Raw genomic sequence first — 17,467 nt, 5'->3', positions numbered from 1 at the left:
ACCTCCTAGACTCAGGTTCACCCGCTAGCACTCAGGATCTCCTCCTACCACTCAGGACCACCTCCTAGACTCAGAACCACCTCCTAGACTCGGGAGCACCTCCTAGACTCAGGATCACCTCCTAGACTTAGGACCACCTCCTAGACTCAGGACCACCTCCTCAACTCAGGATCTCCTCCTAGCACTCAGGATCACCTCCTAGACCAGGATCACCCTCTAGCACTCAGGATCACCTTCTAGCACTCAGGACCACCTCCTAGACTCAGGAGCACCTCCTAGCACTCAGGACCACCTCCTAGCACTCAGGACCACCTCCTAAACTCAGGATCACCTCCTAGACTCAGGATCACCCTCTAGCACTCAGGATCACCTCCTAGCACTCAGGACCACCTCCTAGCACTCAGGACCACCTCCTAGACTCAGGAGCACCTCCTAGCACTCTGGAGCACCTCCTAGCACTTAGGATCTCCTCCTAGCACTCAGGATCTCCCTCTAGCACTCAGGACCTCCTTCTAGCACTAAAGACCACCTCCTAGACTCGGGAGCACCCCCTAGCACCTAGGACCACCTCCTAGACTCAGACCACCTCCTAGACTCAGGAGCACCTTCTAGACTCAGGACCACTTCCTAGACTCGGGACCATCTCCTAGCACTCAGGAGCACCTCCTAGGCTCGGGAGCACCTCCTAGCACTCAGGACCACCTTCTAGACTCAGGACCGCCTCATAGGCTCGGGAGCACCTCCTAGACTCGGGACCACCTCCTAGCACTCAGAAGCATCTCTTAGCACTACCGTGTCCAACAGGAACCAGCCGCCCCCAGCAGTGACATGCAGGACCATTGAGGACTCGGGCCCTCGGGGGTGAAGGACTGACCGAGGAAGTCCTGACCAAGGGCAGGGAGACAGGGAATCGATCATGGGAAGGAGTTGTAGGCTAGCAGGTTCTCTGACCAGCTGTGGGAATGAGGACTGAAGCAGTCCTTCAGGACCTGAGTCTGCCGTGTGTTGTAAAGGGTTCCAGTGGCTGCGAATATAAAACTGGACTCTTGTCTGTGGAATATCTATAAATGTCTAGGTTAGGGCGCCTGGGTGGCTCAGTCGGTTATGGGTCTGCCTTCAGCTCGGGTCATGGTCTCAGGGTCCTGGGATCGAGTCCCGCATCGGGCTCCCTGCTCCACGGGGAGTCTGCTTCTCCCTCTGTCCCTCTCCAGTCGTTCTCTCTTTCTCTCTCAAATAAATAAATAAAATCTTTTTAAAAAATGTGTAGCTTATGGTCCATACCCCCAGATTGCTCACCTCCCAGCCCAGTGCGTTCTGAACTCGGAGGGCTACTATTGCAGAACCAGTGGTGGGCTCCGCATGGGAGAGGAGGTCGGGGCCCAAAGCAGATGAGACCCATACTCCTGGGGTCTCCTGAGCCCTGGCCCCTGTCTGGCCCTTTCAACTAGGCCTCTTCCCCATCGACCAAAAAGATGAATCGAGTCACTCACAATCCCCGAAATCTTTTGGTACCTACCTCTTTGCGTTGTCTGTCTGTTTGAAGATTTTATTTTGAAGTCATCTCTACACCCAGTGTGGGGCTAGAACTCATAACCCCGAGATCAAGAGCCACGTGCTCTCCCGGCTGAGCCAGCTGGGCGCCCCACTTTGAGTTGTTTTGAGAATGTGTGTGCTAATCCCTGCAAAATACTTCGTGTGGCCCCGACCTTGATATGCCCTCAATAAATCTCAGCCATTACCGCTAAGGTCCCAGAAAACATTTAGCTGGGGTATAAGTCCAAAGAGGAAGCCCCAAATGAAAAAGGGGAGCCCAAGGACCGGGGCAAAGACACCAATCTTGTGCTTGGGACAGTCTCAGGAGGAAGAGGCCAAGGCTGAAAAGGGGCCAGGTACTCCTTGCAATTCCTCATGAGCCCTCGCCAGGACACTGGCCTTCCCACTCCGTGTGGCCTCGTCCTCCCGTGCCGTCGCCCCCGCCCTGCCATCCGTTTGGCCCAAAAGCACCAGACTCCAACGCTGCCCCCACCAAGGCCCAGCCCCACTTCCAGGAGGGCCTGCTGGGGCTCAGAATAGCCCAGCTGCTGCCTCAGCAGATGGCCAGGCTAATTTTAGCCGCGCGGTGCTCACCCGGGGGCCAGGCTGGGCCTTTGAGATTTGAATAAGCCAGTGTGCTGCTTTGGTTTGGAGCCAATAACAAAGCTTTGAGTTGTTGTGATCTGTGTGTCTGCCTAGCCCTTTACAGTCATTCCAGAAATACACTGTTTAGACGATTTTGTTTCTCTGAACCAGCAAGAGCCCAAACTACGGAGCTAGCAGGTGGTGAAGCCTGTGGGGGTGCCGGGGATGAACCGGGAGACCGAGTGCTGACGGACAGGTGGCAGGTCCTCGGTGTTCCCAGGCACCCTGGCTCTCTTGCTCTCTTGGCCAAAATGAAAGAAGCAAGCCGGCTTCTTAGCTCCCCGGCTCCTTGTCAGGACCACTCCTGCATTTTGATGCGGTGGAAGGAGAGATCCGGAAGTCATCAGCCACACGTGCCAGCAAGGACCTGGGCACAACCTAGTGTGAAGTCAGCAGATGTGGGACCTGAGGCTCACGGAAGCAGCAGACTCCACCCAAGGGCCTGACACAGGTTAGCATTGAGCTGGTCTGGGGACGCCTGGGTGGCTTAGTCGGTGAAGCGTCTGCCTTCGGCTCAGGTCATGATCCCAGGGTCCTGGGATCGAGCCTCGCATCGAGCTCCCTGCTCGGCGGGAAGCCTGCTTCTCCCCCTCCCACTCCCCCTGCTTGTGTTCCCTCTCTCGCTGTGTCTCTCTCTGTCAAAAAAAAATAATAAAAAATTAAATTAAATTAAATTAAAAAAATAAATAGTTCAGAGAGGGCATCTTTCTCCTGCCCCCATTAGAACATCCTGTAGGCAGACCCTGTGCCTCTTCCATAAAGACAGATGGCCTTTCACACCCCACGATGACTCAGAGATTCACACAGTTTCAACTTCTCTCCATGCACCGAGCCCGGACATGGCTGCAGGTTCTAAGAGTCAAAGAACTCTTCTCAGACTGTTTCCTCTGCGTGCCTGTAGTGTTGTGAAGTCTCCCTCATAACTTCAATCCGACTGCACACCATTTAATTTCACCCTCGCACCAATCCTGGGAAACTGAGGCACGGTGTGGTGGAGTGACTTGCCCAAGGCCGTACAGCTAAGTACATGACTTGGCTAAGTTCTAGACATGACTTTCGTTGCCTGACCCCTACACAGATCCTGCTGGGTGGGGGACCAAGCAAGAACCCTCCTCACCCAACCCAAGGCCAGCAACAGATGACCACTGCTCAGTCACTTGTACAAGGAAGCTTCTGGGGGTGATGGAGACGCTACGGATCCTGACTGTGGCATCATAATCACTGAGTTGCACACTTTATTTATTTATTTATTTTTTTAAAAGATTTTATTTATTTATTTGACAGAGAGACACAGCGAGAGCAGGAACACAAGCAGGGGGAGTCGGAGAGGGAGAAGCAGGCTTCCCGCCGAGCAGGGAACCCGATGCGGGGCTCGATCCCAGGACCCTGAGATCATGACCTGAGCCGAAGGCAGACGCTTAACGACTGAGCCACCCAGGCACCCCTGAGTTGCACACTTTAAATAGATGCAGCTTATCGTAATTAAGTGACCCTTCAATACAGTTGATTTTTAATCTTTTTGATTTTTTTTTTAAGTAGGCCCCACAGCCAGCATGGAGCCCAACGTGGGACTTGAACTCAGGACCCTGACATCAACACCTGAGTTCAGATCAAGAGTCAGACGCTCAATGGGCTGAGCACCCCCAGGCGCCCCTACAGTTGATTTTTAAATACCAATGGGTTAAGTAGTCATAATGGCCTCTGTCCTCAGTGGCAAAACCAGAGCGGCGTCGGCGGCTGGACTGGACTCTGCGTGATGAGCTCGTGGGAGTCACCAAAGGGGACAGAGGTGTCCGGCAGATTTCCAGGGAAGCCACGTGACCCCCCCAAGGGGGAGAGAAGCCCAGCTCCTGACCCTGCCTCCCCCTTCCTGTTTCCCACAGAGCCCGAGCCCCTCTGTTTCCTTCCCTGTGGACTCCCACACACTGGCTTTGAGCCCCCAAGCCGACGCCTGGGGCTGAGCGTGGTCCCCGCCGGCTTCAGGGACCCGAATCCTGGCTTGACCATCTGTGAGCCCCGGGGCCGCTCACTGACCTCTGCGCACCTCCTCTTCTTCATCTGGAAAGTGGGGTCCGCGGCACCTGCTCACGGGGTCTGTTCCAAGGACAGACGGGTCTCTTTTATCTCGTTTTCGCGAGTTAATGGGCGTGAAGTTCTTAGATCGGTGCCTGGTACACGCTTGTTGGCGTGTGGCCACGGCAGTGAGGACCACGTCCCCCCACCCTCAGTGGCCACGGCGTGATTCTGCCCCCCCACTTGGAGGGGGTTCAAACATTTCTTTTTTTTTAAACATTTTATTTATTTATTTGACAGAGAGACACAGCGAGAGAGGGAACACAGCAGGGGGAGTGGGAGAGGGAGAAGCAGACTCCCCGTGGAGCAGAGAGCCTGATGCGGGGCTTGATTCCAGGACCCTGGGACCGTGATCCAGCAGAGGGCAGACGCCCAACGACTGAGCCACCCAGGCGCCCCGGGTTCAAACATTTCAACCATTGCACTTGCTTATCACCCCATCGACGTGTATTAGTTTTATTAAAATTGAAATTCGTTTTAAAATTTCTTCGATGCTGTGTCTTACATATTCGAAACCTGTATCATGCAGCATAATGCAATTCTGTGAGGGAAAAAAATTAAAAGATACACGCCTAGAAAAAATGCTTAAGAAGAAAACCGCGAGATGTAAAAGTAGTAGGTCTCTAGGTGGTCAGCTCACGGGGGATTTTTCTCTTTTGGGTTTTTCACTTCCCCCCGCTCCCCACAAGAAGCCTTTACAATCAGATCATAGAAACGATGAATATCTTTAATACGGTTGGGGAGTCTCTGCTTTCTGGCCGCACTCTCCTTACCCCTGCTGCGGACCACAGAGGAGCCCTGGTCCCAGGTGCATTCCATCCCTCATCTTTCCCGAGTTTCCCCTGGCGGCGGGGGGGGGGGGGGGCCCCAGAGAACTCACGGTGGGGGGGGGCCCGCGGGCACCATAGCGCCTCTCTGCCCGGGTCCCCGGGCCTGGCCTTCACCTGCCGGCCCCCCAGGCGCCTCCGCACCAGCCAGGACTTCCCTTACTCCCCAGAGTGCATGCCTGAAGGCTGGCCGCCAGGCTCGGCGCCCCCAGAACACTTCCTCCGGGCCTCACTGCCCACTGGGCAGATTTTCCGCACTTCCACAGGACCGGTTGGCTCTTCCGACTGGGAAGTTGGGTGGACCCCGAGGGGAGGGAGTCGGTGAGCTCTTCGGCTGATTTGGGGCTAGGGACAGCTGCGCAGGGGCAGGGTCCCCGCTCTAAGACCTGGCGAGCTTCTGGGGCTGAGGGAACTTCCCCACATAGACCCTGGCTGTCAATAGGGACCGCTCCCATAAGGATCAGCAGGACACTCGTGTGGTGAAGAAGAAAGAGGGGAGCAGGGACGTCTGGGCTGACTCCTCAGCCCCCAAGGGGTCCTAGAGGAGTGGAGACAGGTGGAGGGCCCCAGCCTGGCCAAGGGTGTGCTGGGCCCGAGCAGTAGGGCATCCAGGATGGGGTCCCCAGCAGAGTCCCCGCCCTAAGTGCCCCCCGAGAAGGTGGCTTAAATCCCGGGCCGTCCGCCTTTAGGGGTGCTGCGTGTCCACTGAGGCTGCCGGGCGCGGGGTGCACGCAGGGAGCGGTGGCTGAGCCCCACAGCAAGGACACGGGGCTTTGGCTTCTGCTGTGAGAGACAGCGTGGCACCTGCATCCCGGCGGTGGGCTCCTTGTCCCTTTTCCGCTGAAGAGGGAGGCCCGGCCACAGCCACACGGCTTTGCCAGCGCCTCGCGTGGACGCCGGCTCGCTGGGCGGTGCCTGAGTCCGTCCCTTCTCTCCACGGCCCCTGCTGGGGACAAAGGTGACCCGGCGGGCGGCAGGCGGTCACCCCGGCACCATCTCCGGGCCAGGAAAGACACCGGGCCCAGTGTGCTTAAACGCCTCTGCTCCGTGGGTATCTTGCCCCAGGTGCTCTGCTGAGGCCTCCAAGGCAGGTAACCAACTCTTGGAGGGCTTTCCCCTTGGATCTCTCAGGCCACCAGACTGACAAAGCCTTGTTACCTCCCGAAGCCTCGGAGCACCTCCCTCTCGGTTTTCAAGAGAAAATCGTTAGTAAGTGGTGATTTCGGACGCGCCCGGCTGCCTCAGTCAGTGGAGCGCGCGACTCTTGATCTTGGGGTCGTGAGTTCGAGCCCCGTCGGGTGTGGAGATGACTGAAAAATAAAATCTTTGAAAGAAGGAAAGAAATGATTTTGTAAAAAACTCTTGAGGGGCGCCTGGGTGGCTCCGTCGGTGAAGCGTCGGTGAAGCGTCTGCCTTCGGCTCAGGTCATGATCCCAGGGTCCTGGGGTCGAGCCCCACGTCAGGCTCCCTGCTCGGTGGGGACTCTGCTTCTGCCTTTCCCACTCCCCGTGCTCATGTCCTCTCTCTTTTCTCAACTAAATAAATAAAATCTTTTTTAAAAATCTTGAAAAACACCTGAGTCAAATATTTAAATATATTCTGTTCTTTGTTATTCCAAGAAACCCTCTTGGAACCACCACTTCGGAAATAGTTGGTATTTAATGGAAAGCAAATCAGTTACCGGGCTGAAATGAAATAAGGCGTCAGAGGATGGGTGAGTGGCTCTGGGCCCAGACCCTGAGAACCACCTCCCAGCCGTAGGGACAGGCCTGTTGGCCCCGTGTCAGCCCGGAGGGCTGTCTGGAAGCCTCAGCCCTCCATCCACAAACGTCAGGGGCTCAGCGCCTCTGCTCTGCTTTAGAAAGAAACTGAGCCCCACGGTGAATGGCATGGATCTTGGATGAAACACAGAAGGCTGGGAGGGAAGGGAGGCGTGGAAGCCGGGACCCCAGCTAAGGCTGGAGCCAAGCCCTCGGGTGTTGGTTTTGGTGGTGTTACCTGTCCCTGCAGAGTTCCTGATCACAGGTGTTAAGAGCCCATCTGTTGCTGGAGCTGGACGGGGCCTCGGGGTACTTAATGCAGGGATTCCGGGCCATCTCAACTTTTAACATGGAAACTTCTGTTGTATGTGGGAGTGTTGGTTTTAAAAGGCGTCCACAAATTCGTTGTGGATTTTCCCCTCGAACAATGAGAGCTAACTTGCCTTCCCTTCAACGTAGGCGGTATTCGGTGAATTGCTTCTCGGAAAACAGGGCCTAAAAGGCAGTGTGGCTGCCTCCTTGCCCTCTCTCTTAGTTGACTCTGGGGAAAGCCAGCTGCCAGGTTGTGAGGACACAGGCAGCCTCGGCGGCCGCATGACAGAACCTCTGGGAAGGAGATCCTCCAGACCCAGGCGGGCCTGTGGATCAGGGTTCTCAGCCTTGGCACTGTAAACATTGGGGGCTGGATACTTTTTCTACGGGACAGAGGGTGGCTCTCCTGGGCCCTGCAGGGGGCTTAACAGCGCTCCTGGCCTCCACTCACTGATGCCAAGGGCACCTATACACACCCCTCGGTGACAGTCCCAAATGTCCCCGGTGGGACAAAGTCACCCCCCGTTGAAAGCCACCGCAGCCCTGGTCAAGATCATGACTTCCTGCTCCGTGAATCACCCAGAATCATGAGGCAGAAGCACCCAGCTAACCTGCCCCACGGAAACTGTGAGGCAAGATACTATGTATAATACATAAAATATGTAATACATAATCAATACAATATATAGCATATATGTAATATATAAAGTTCTTGGGGGTGGTTTATTGTGCCGTCATAAATAACCAGAGGACATAGGAGTTTTTCAGAGGAAAAGAAGGGTCTTTACCTTTCTTCGGGTTCTCAGGGGGGCACCTGACCCCAAAAGGTTTAAGGATCTCAGATCTAGTCCAGCCTCCCCGCCGGTGTAAAAATCCTCTTCACGGCATGCCTTGAGCGCTGGTCAAACTAGGACGGCTCGAATGGTCCCAGTTCTCCTCCGTCCTAAGGTCGCTCAGCCCGTTGTTAACAAATCTGGCTGTCACGCACCGAGCCAAAACCTGCTGCCTGAGCTCCGGCCTGGGAGGCTGGCCGGTTTTTTCAGGTTTCCTCGCCAGCTTCTCAGTCCCTGTCAAAACGTAGCTTCTCTGTGCCCTTCTATTCCTCTGCCTCTCTCTCTCTCTCTTCAGGCTCTTGTTAACTAGCGAACTAATTCTTGCTACTCCGAAAAGATCAGCTAGCAAAAGAGCGTGCATATCCTGTTTAGCACTCCTGGAAAGAAGAGTGTCAGGCCAATCATTTCTGGGAGTGCTCCCTGCTGGGGGAGGTCCTCGCTTGTGTTCAGGGCCTTTCTCTTCACATGCCCTGAGATCATGGACGTGCGGCAGACAGTTCCTGCCTGCCTGCAGCCTTGGGCTGCGGCGGTTTATGATCTCCTTCGCCGAGTCCGAGGACTCCAGCAGGCCTTGCTCCCGGACGGCCACCTTGAGGGCCCCTTTAGTCTCTGTTGCAGTCCAACAGGATACTGCCTCTTTGTCACAGGTCCAGCCCCATGACTACTAAAGCCAGCCGTTGTGGGTCAGAACCACTTGCCAGAAACAAAACAGATGCAGAAAGAGAAACCACAGAGCAGTGAACCTCTTTCTAGAATGCATCCTGCCAAGGAGAATGCAGGATTTTCACTGGCTGAGAGCTCATGCCCATGCTCATTGGCTCAGGGGGCACAGCACGGCCGGCTCTGCTTGGCTAAAAATGCACGCATGAAGGGGACTCTCGGAGCAGGGGAGAGAAAGTAATGCAATACTGTGAAAATGTGGGTGTGTGTTTGTAAAAGAAAAACATTTCTAAAGACAAGTAACTTTATATTGAGTGCTAGCGCGATGGCATTATGTACAAATATGCACATATATCTGCTCTCCTACTTAGACAATAGACTAACCAAATTAAAAGCATTTGTCTTCTGGGGCACCTGGGTGGCTCAGTCGTTAAGCGTCTGCCTTTGGCTCAGGTCGTGATCCCGGGGTCCTGGGATCCAGCCCCGCCTCGGGCTCCCTGCTCGGCAGAAAGCCTACTTCTCCCTCTCCCACTCCCCCTGCTTGTGTTCCTGCTCTCGCTGTGTCTCTGTCAAATAAATAAATAAAATCTTTGAAAAAATAAATAAATAAAAGCATTTGTCTCCTGAAAAGCTGTAACAATTTATTCTAATGGTAGAACTTTTAGATGCCCTGTTTTGACTTTGGCCACTTCGGATAAACTTGACAGACTCTCAAAAGCAGTTGGTATGCTTGCCTGTCTCTCTCTCTCTCTTTTAGACTGCAGTCTTAGCAGGCAGGACCCATGTTCTGTTTGTATTCTTCAGTCCTCCGTGTACAGTTAATGAGTTTGTACACTGCACAAGGATGCCCAGCCAGGGCTGAAATCCAGCCTGCTTCTCTAATCAAGCTCCACGACTTGGGGTTGAGTCTGCCCAGAGGAGTGTACTTCTTCTATTTTATCTGACCTATAGGTTTTCCTCATTCCCTAATAGTGCCCTTTGATTTCTCATCTCCTGAACATTGTGGGAACCCGATAAATGTTTGCTGAAAGAGGAAATGAATCAAAAATAAAATTGTTTTAATTAAAAAATAAAAATTTAAAAATTAAAAAAAAAGAGGAAATGAATCAATGAAAGAATGAATGGACATACTCTGCTTTCGGGGAGGTGATTTTTTTTTTTTTTGACCAGTCCAACAATCATTCCCCACTTTCCCTGCCCCACTTTTTTCCATGCTACCCACCCCTTTCCCACTCCTCCACCCCCACCCTGTACTCAGGGTGAATCCTGAGGAGTCTAAGGCAGTGGTACTGAATCTTGGCTACGCATTAGGGATTTTTACAATCCCTATGCTCAGGGCCTATCCCAGCCCAGTTGAAGCAAACCGTGAGGAGGTGGGCATCAGGCCTCAGTGGGTCTTAAAGCTCCCCAGGTGATTCCACGCACATGAGGCAGGAGGTTGATAACCCGACACCACTGATCTAAGCCAGTCGTGGTGGTCCCAGTCCCCTCACTGGCACGCAGGGTAGGACAAAGCATGTGGCCCAATTCTGGCCCATGAGGCTTGAGGGGAGGCCGCCAGGGGCTTTTGGAAAAGAGGTCCTCACTGCGGTGGGCCGGAAGAGGGTGGCTCCTTCCCCTGGGCTTTCTGCTGTCCGGGTGTGTAGACACGGTAACCATCAGTCACGGTGAGAAGAGCTCTCTCTTTCTTCAGGACAAGCTGATGTGCTGAGGAAGGCGGGCTGAGGGAGAGGGGAGGGGCCCAGGCCTGGTTAGGGCCCCAAACTGCACGACCCCCAGCCTGAAGACACACCATTTCTTTACCGTTCAAAGTCATTTGAGTGAGGTTGTTCTGTTACTTAGAAAGGTACAACTGAGACAGTTAAGAGCTCTCAATATATAAAGGGACTTTAAAAGATTTACTTCATTGGAAGAAAAGTCCAATGAGAGTGTGTGTGTCTATGAGAGAGAATGCGGAAGAGAAAGAAACGGAGGGAGAGATCGTGTGTGTGTGTGTGTGCGTGTGCGTGTGCGTGTGCGTGTGTTCCCCCCCCCCCCCGGAGGAGAGCACAGGTGAGGAGCAATTGAGACACAACATGAAAGCAGAGGGGGAGAGGAAATAAAAAGCCAAGAGCTAAGGGCACCCGGCTGGCTCGGTTGCTAGGGCACAGGACTCTTGATCTCGGCATCGTGAGTTCAAGCCCCACGTTGGGTGCAGAGATTACTTAAAAATAAAATCTTTAGAGGCGCCTGGGTGGTTCCGTCGGTTAAGGGTCGGCCTTCGGCTCAGGTCATGGTCCCGGGGTCCTGGGTTTGAGACCCGAGTCGGGTTCCCACCCGGTTGGGGGGGGGGGGCTCTGCTTCTCCCTCTCTCTCTGCTTTTCCCCCAGCTCGTGCTCTCTCTCTCAAATAAATAAAATCTTAAAAAAATAAAATCTTAAAAATGTAAAATCTTAAAAAAAAAGAAAGCAAGCCAAGAGCTATATATAGACAAAAATCCATATACACAGTTTGGGAGGAAATTATGCTTTCAAAGAGGAACTAGAGGGACGCCTGGGTGGCTCAGTTGGTGAAGCCTCTGCCTTTGGCTCAGGCCATGATCCCAGGGTCCTGGGACTGAGCCCCGTATCAGGCTCCTGCTTCTTCCTCTCCCTGCCGTTCTGCCTATCCGTGCTCTCTATGTCTCTGACAAATAAATAAATAAAATCTTAAAAAAAAAAAAAAAAAAAGAGAAACTAGAATCATAGACGAAGAAGCTGGAGGAGGCGCTAAATAACATGAGGACATAAAAATGCTGATGATCAATAGAGTCGCAACACGGTTGCTGAACACAGAGGTCCAGGGGGGCAGTTAGAGCCCAGGAGCTAAGGTCGTAGGAGAAAGAACGAGTTCCAGGACTGGGGGTGGGAGCCAGGGAATGCACCAACAGTTAGTTATTAATACCCACTCTGTGTTTGCTCATGCAGCTGACACCACGAATCCAAGAACACTTGCGACCAACGTGCAAGGTTTCCTCTCAAGCCACTGGAGAGCACTCCATCCTGCACATAAGATGCATGTAGTAAACATTAGTTGGGGCGCCTGGGGCCCCCAGTGGGTTGAGCACCCAGCACTTTGTTTTGGCTCAGGTCATGATCTCAGGGTCGTGAGATCAAGCCCCAGGTCGGGCTCCCTGCTGGGTGGGGAGTCTGCTTGAGATTCTCTTTCCCCCTGCTCTCTCTCCTCCCCATTCTCTCTCCCTCTAAAATAAATAAATCTTAAATAAATAGATACGGGTTGAATCAACCAGAGGCAATATATGATCAAGCAGCAGATTGTTGGATTGAGGCTCTTGTGTCTTTGGGATGCAGAGGAAGGGAAACTGGCAGACTCGCTAGAGTGATTCTGGAAAGGACCATGGAACATAGGAGCCCGGTCTTGACATGTACAGAGGATTTACACGGGCAGAGAAAATGGGCAGAGGCTCAATGACATGAATTCTCAATCACGGACCCCTGGCAGTTGCTACAGGTCAAGTAATTCCTATCATTATGATCCAGAGACAGGTACACTATCGAGGCAGTCGAATTTGATGTGTGACTATTTGTTTTTAATTCGAAAAAGGCAAAGTATTCCATTCAAACAAAACTGTATGAAAAAGCTGGGAGTAATTAATAAAATCCTTGTGCCACTCTTTTCAATGTTAGCAGTTTTTATATTTTTATATGAATAAACGGGCACCATGTAGAAGCTTTGCTGAAAGAGACTTTGTGAAGCTTGGTCCTCCTTCTGTTGACAGACTGGACCCGCCACTGTCACTCTGGGGCGAGGGACACCAGCTTACTGGCTGTGAGATCCTGGAAAGTTTCCTAAACTCCTGGAACGTCAGTAAAATGAAGGATAATCACGGTGCTTCTCTCAACAGGTTGTGAGATTAAGGGAGAAAACTGCAGGTAGTGTTACCTAGTGACTAATATGTTGTGGGTATTCTGTAAATGGTAACTACAAGCTATCATATAAATGCAAAATAACCACTACCACGGGCATGCAGGTAGCCTAAGGCTTAAAATCAAAGAAAAAGATGACCAATAATTACCAAATAATCACCAAATAACCAAAGCAAGCTGCTATTAACATTTTGGCACATTTCTTTCTGGTCTGTTTTCCAGCTAAAATGTTTTGGTTGTAACCCTACTGTAAGGATAATTTTGCATCCTACTCTTCTGAAAGAAATTAAAATAAAATCTTAAGAAAAAAACAAACCCAAAGGTTTTCAATTGAGACAAAACCCCCAAAGTCCGAAAATACGGTTTTTCTTCTAACAGGTTTATTGAGATATAATTCATATACCATGTGTGTCACCTATTTAAAATGTACAATTCAGGGGCGCCTGGGGGGGCTCAGTCGTTAAGCGTCTGCCTTCGGCTTAGGTCATGATCTCAGGGTCCTGGGATCGAGCCCCGCATCGGGCTCCCTGCGGAGCAGGGAGCCTGCTTCTCCCTCCCCCTCTGCCCCTGCTTGTGTTCCCTCTCTCACTGTGCCTCTGTCAAATAAATAAAATAAAATCTTTAAAAAATAAATAAATAGGGGCGCCTGGGTGGCTCAGTTGGTTAAGCAACTGCCTTCGGCTCAGGTCATAATCCTGGAGTCCCGGGATCGAGTCCCGCATCGGGCTCCCTGCTCAGCGGGGAGTCTGCTTCTCCCTCTGACCCTCTTCCCTCTCGTGCGCTCTCTCATTATCTCTCTCTCAAATAAATAAATAAAATCTTAAAAATAAATAAATAAATAAATAAAATGTACAATTCAATGGCTTTAGTAGAGTTGTGCAAACATCACTGCAGTCAGGCAATTTTAGAACATTTTCATCACTCCCAAAAGAAACCTTGTACTCTTTAGCAATCCCATACACCTACCACACCCCAGCCAATGGATGGTCTACTTCCTGTCTCTATTTGCTTATTCTGGACATTTCTTATAAATGGAATCATACAATATGTGGTCTTTTGTGACTGGCTTCTTTCACTTAGCATGTTTTCAAGGTTATCTCTGTTGTAGTATGTATTAGTACTTCATTTCTGAAGAATATTGTTATGTGGACATCGCTTTTTATTTTTTTAAGATTTTATTTATTTATTTGACAGAGAGAGAGAGGGAGATATCACAAGTAACCAGACAGGCAGGGAGAGGGAGAAGCAGGCTCCCCGCTGAGCAGGGAGCCCGATGCGGGGCTCGATCCCAGGACCCTGAGATCATGACCTGAGCCGAAGGCAGACGCTTAACTGACTGAACCACCCAGGAGTCCCTGGACATCGCTTTTTAAGAAATAGCTCCTTTTAGGGGCATCTGGGTGGCTCAGTCAGTTGGGTGTCCGACTCTTGGTTTTGGTCAGGGTTGTAAGATCAAGCCCTACATCGGGCTCCACACTCAGTGCAGAGTCTGCTTGAGATTCTCTCTCTCCCTCTGCCCCCTCCCGTTCACGCTCACTCTCTCTAAAATAAATAAATCTTTTTTATTTTTTAAGATTTTATTTATTTGTTTGACAGAGAGAGACCCAGCGAGAGAGGGAACACAGCAGGGGGAGTGGGAGAGGGAGAAGCAGGCCTCCTGCTGAGCAGGGAGGCTGATATGGGACTCGATCCCAGGACCCCGGGATCATGACCTGAGCCGAAGGCAGATGCTTAACGACTGAGCCACCCAGGTGCCCCCATTTTAGCCATTTTTACAAAAGACTTTAAGTCATCCCTATACCGAATGTGGGGCTTGAACTTACAACCCGCAAGGCCATGAGTTGCACATCCCACGGACTGAGCCAGCCGGATGCCCCCATTTTAAGCGTCTTTAAGGGTGGTGTTGGGTGGCATTATGTACACTCACACTGCTCTGCAGCCACGACCGCCATCCGTTTCCAGAACTGCTCCATCGTTCCAAACTGAGACTCAGCACCCTCTACACACTTACTCCCCATGGAACCCCTATTCTATTTTCTGTCTCCATGAATGTGACCACTCTACGTACCTCATACAAGTGAAATCCTTATAACATTTGTCTTTTTGTGACTGGCTTATTTTATTCAGCATAATGTCTTCAAAGTTCATCCACGTTTGGGTGCATATTTCAGATAATTTCCCTCCCCCCCCCCTTTTTTTGAGAGAGAGGGAGCAGGAGAGAGTGGCGGGGGGAGGGGGAGGGGGAGGGAGAGAGAGAATCTCAAGTAGGCTCCACGCTCAGCACGAAGCCTGACACAGGGCTCAATCTCACAACATAGATCACAATCTGAGCTGAAACCAAGAGTCAGACGCTTAACCAACTGAGCCACCCAGGTGCCCCTCTTATATGTCATTTTAAATTGGAATACACAATTTAAGGGCCTGGGATGGATGTGTTATTGTCGTAGCACAGAGGGAGAAACTGAGGCAGGGAGAGGGGGCCAGGTTCCTGATTCTCTCACGTGGTCGATGTTGTCTTTGAACAAGTTTCCAGGTTGTTGGGAGAATCGAGTAAGCCAATGACTTAAACTCTCTCTCATAAATATGAAGAGAACAGTTTCATGCCTTGTTTGCATTCCCACAGTTAATATGCGGTCGATATGGGGCTGGGAGACAGCTTCAGGCTTCAGAGTGTGAGAAGTCTCACATTTAAGGTTTTTGTTTAAAATGCATTTTATCAACTATCTATTAGAAAACCTGAAAGACTCTACCCCAAAATGCTGCAACTGATAAATTTGGCAAAGTCACAGGATAAAAAATCAATGTGCAGAAATCTGTTGTATTTCTGGACACTAACAAAGCAGCAGCATAAAGAGAAAGAAAACAATCCCATTTACAAACGCACCAAAAATAATAAAACACCTAGGAATAAACCTAACCAAAGAGGTGAAAGACCCGTGCTCTGAAAACTACAGAACACTGATGAAAGAAATTGAAGATGACACAAAGCAATGGAAAGACATTCCATGCTCATGGATTGGAAGAATATTGTTAAAATCTCTCTAGTACCCAAAGCAATCCACACATTAATGCAATCCCTATCAGAATACCAGAGTATTTTTCACAGAACTAGAAGAAACAATCCTAAAATTTGTTTGGAACCACAAAGACCCCGAAGAGTGAAAGCAATCTTGGAAAAGCAGAGCTGGAGGCGTCACGATTCCGGACTTCATGTAATATTACAGAGCTGTGATCATCAAGACAGTGTGGTGCTGGCACAGAAACAGACACACGGATCGATGGAACAGAACAGAAAACCCAGAGATGAACCCACAACTCTCTGGTCAACTAATCCTCGACAAAGCAGAAAAGAACATCCAATGGGGAAAAGATAGTCTCTTCAGTAAATGGTGTTGGGAAAACTGGGCAGCAACATGCAGAAGAATGAGTCTGGACCACTTTCTTACACCAGACACAAAAATAGACTCAAAATGGATTCAAGACCTAAATGTGAGACCTGAAACCATAAAACTCCTAGAAGAGAACACAGGGAGGAATGTCTCTGACGTGGACCATAGCAACTCCTTTCTAGATATGTCTCCTGAGGCAAGGGAAATAAAAGCAAAATAAACTAGGGCGCCTGGGTGACCGGCTGCCTTCAGCTTGGATCATGATCTCTGGATCCTGGGATCGAGCCCCACGTCCGGCTCCCTGCTCGGTGGAGAGCCTGCTTCTCCCTCACTCTCTGCCTGCCGCTCTGCCTATTTGTGCTTTCTCTCTCTGTGTCAAATAAATAAGTAAAATCTTTATTAAAAAAAAGCAAAATAAACTATTGGGACTTCATCAAACTAAAAAGCTTCTGCACAGCAAAGGAAACAACCAACAAAACTAAAAGACAACCTACTAAATGGGAGAAGATATTTGCACATAATATATCTGATAAAGGGCTAGTAACCAAAATATATAAAGAACTCACACAACTCAGCACCCCAAACCCAAATAATCATATTAAAATGGGCAGAAGACATTAACAGACATTTCTCCAAAGAAGACATACAGATGGTCAACAGACACATGAAAACATGTTCAACATCATTCACCGTCAGGGAAATGCAAATCAAAACCATAATGAGATATCACCCTACACCTGTCAGAATGGCTAAAATCAACAACAGGTGTTGGAGCGAATGTGGAGAAAGGGGAACCCTCGTGCACGGTCGGTGGGAATGCAAGCTGGTGCAGCCACTCTGGAAAATGGTATGGAGGTTCCTCAAAAAGTTAAAATAGAGGGAAAAAAAAGTTAAACTAGAACTAGCCTGCAATCCAGTAATTGCACTCCTGGGTATTTACCCAAAGAAGACAAGAACACTAATTCAAAGGGACACATGCACCCTAATATTTACAGCAGCATCTACAATGGCCAAGATATGGAAGCGGCCCACATAATATATCCATTCCCATGTGTGATATATATACACAATGGGTTATTATTCAGCCATAAAAAAGAGTGCAATCTTGCCATTTGCAACAACATAGATGGACCTAGAGCGTATTATGCTAAGTGAAATAGGTCAGTCAAAGACAAATACCATATGATTTCACTCATATGTGGACTTTAAGAAACAAAACAAACAAAGGAAAAAAGAAAAAAAGACAAACCAAGAAACAGATTCTTAACTCTAGAGAACACACTGATGGTCACCACAGGGGAGGCTGGTGGGAGGATGGGAGAAACAGGTGATGGAGATGCAGGAGGGCACCAGTGCCGATGAGCACTGGGTGACTAGGGAAGCGCTGAATCACTCCATTGTACACCTGAAACCAATATTACACGGCGCTAACTATACTGGAATTTTTTTTAAAAAATAGTAAAGTTTAAAAAAACAACAAAAAATAAAATGCAGATTATCCGAAGAAGAGCCTAAAATTACTTCAACAGC

The sequence above is a fragment of the Callorhinus ursinus genome, unplaced genomic scaffold (assembly GCF_003265705.2).
Source record: "Callorhinus ursinus isolate GAN/ISIS: 27379988/994484 unplaced genomic scaffold, GSC_fseal_2.0 scaffold13, whole genome shotgun sequence".
Classification (NCBI taxonomy): domain Eukaryota; kingdom Metazoa; phylum Chordata; class Mammalia; order Carnivora; family Otariidae; genus Callorhinus; species Callorhinus ursinus.
Note: the sequence above shows the minus strand (reverse complement) of the source record.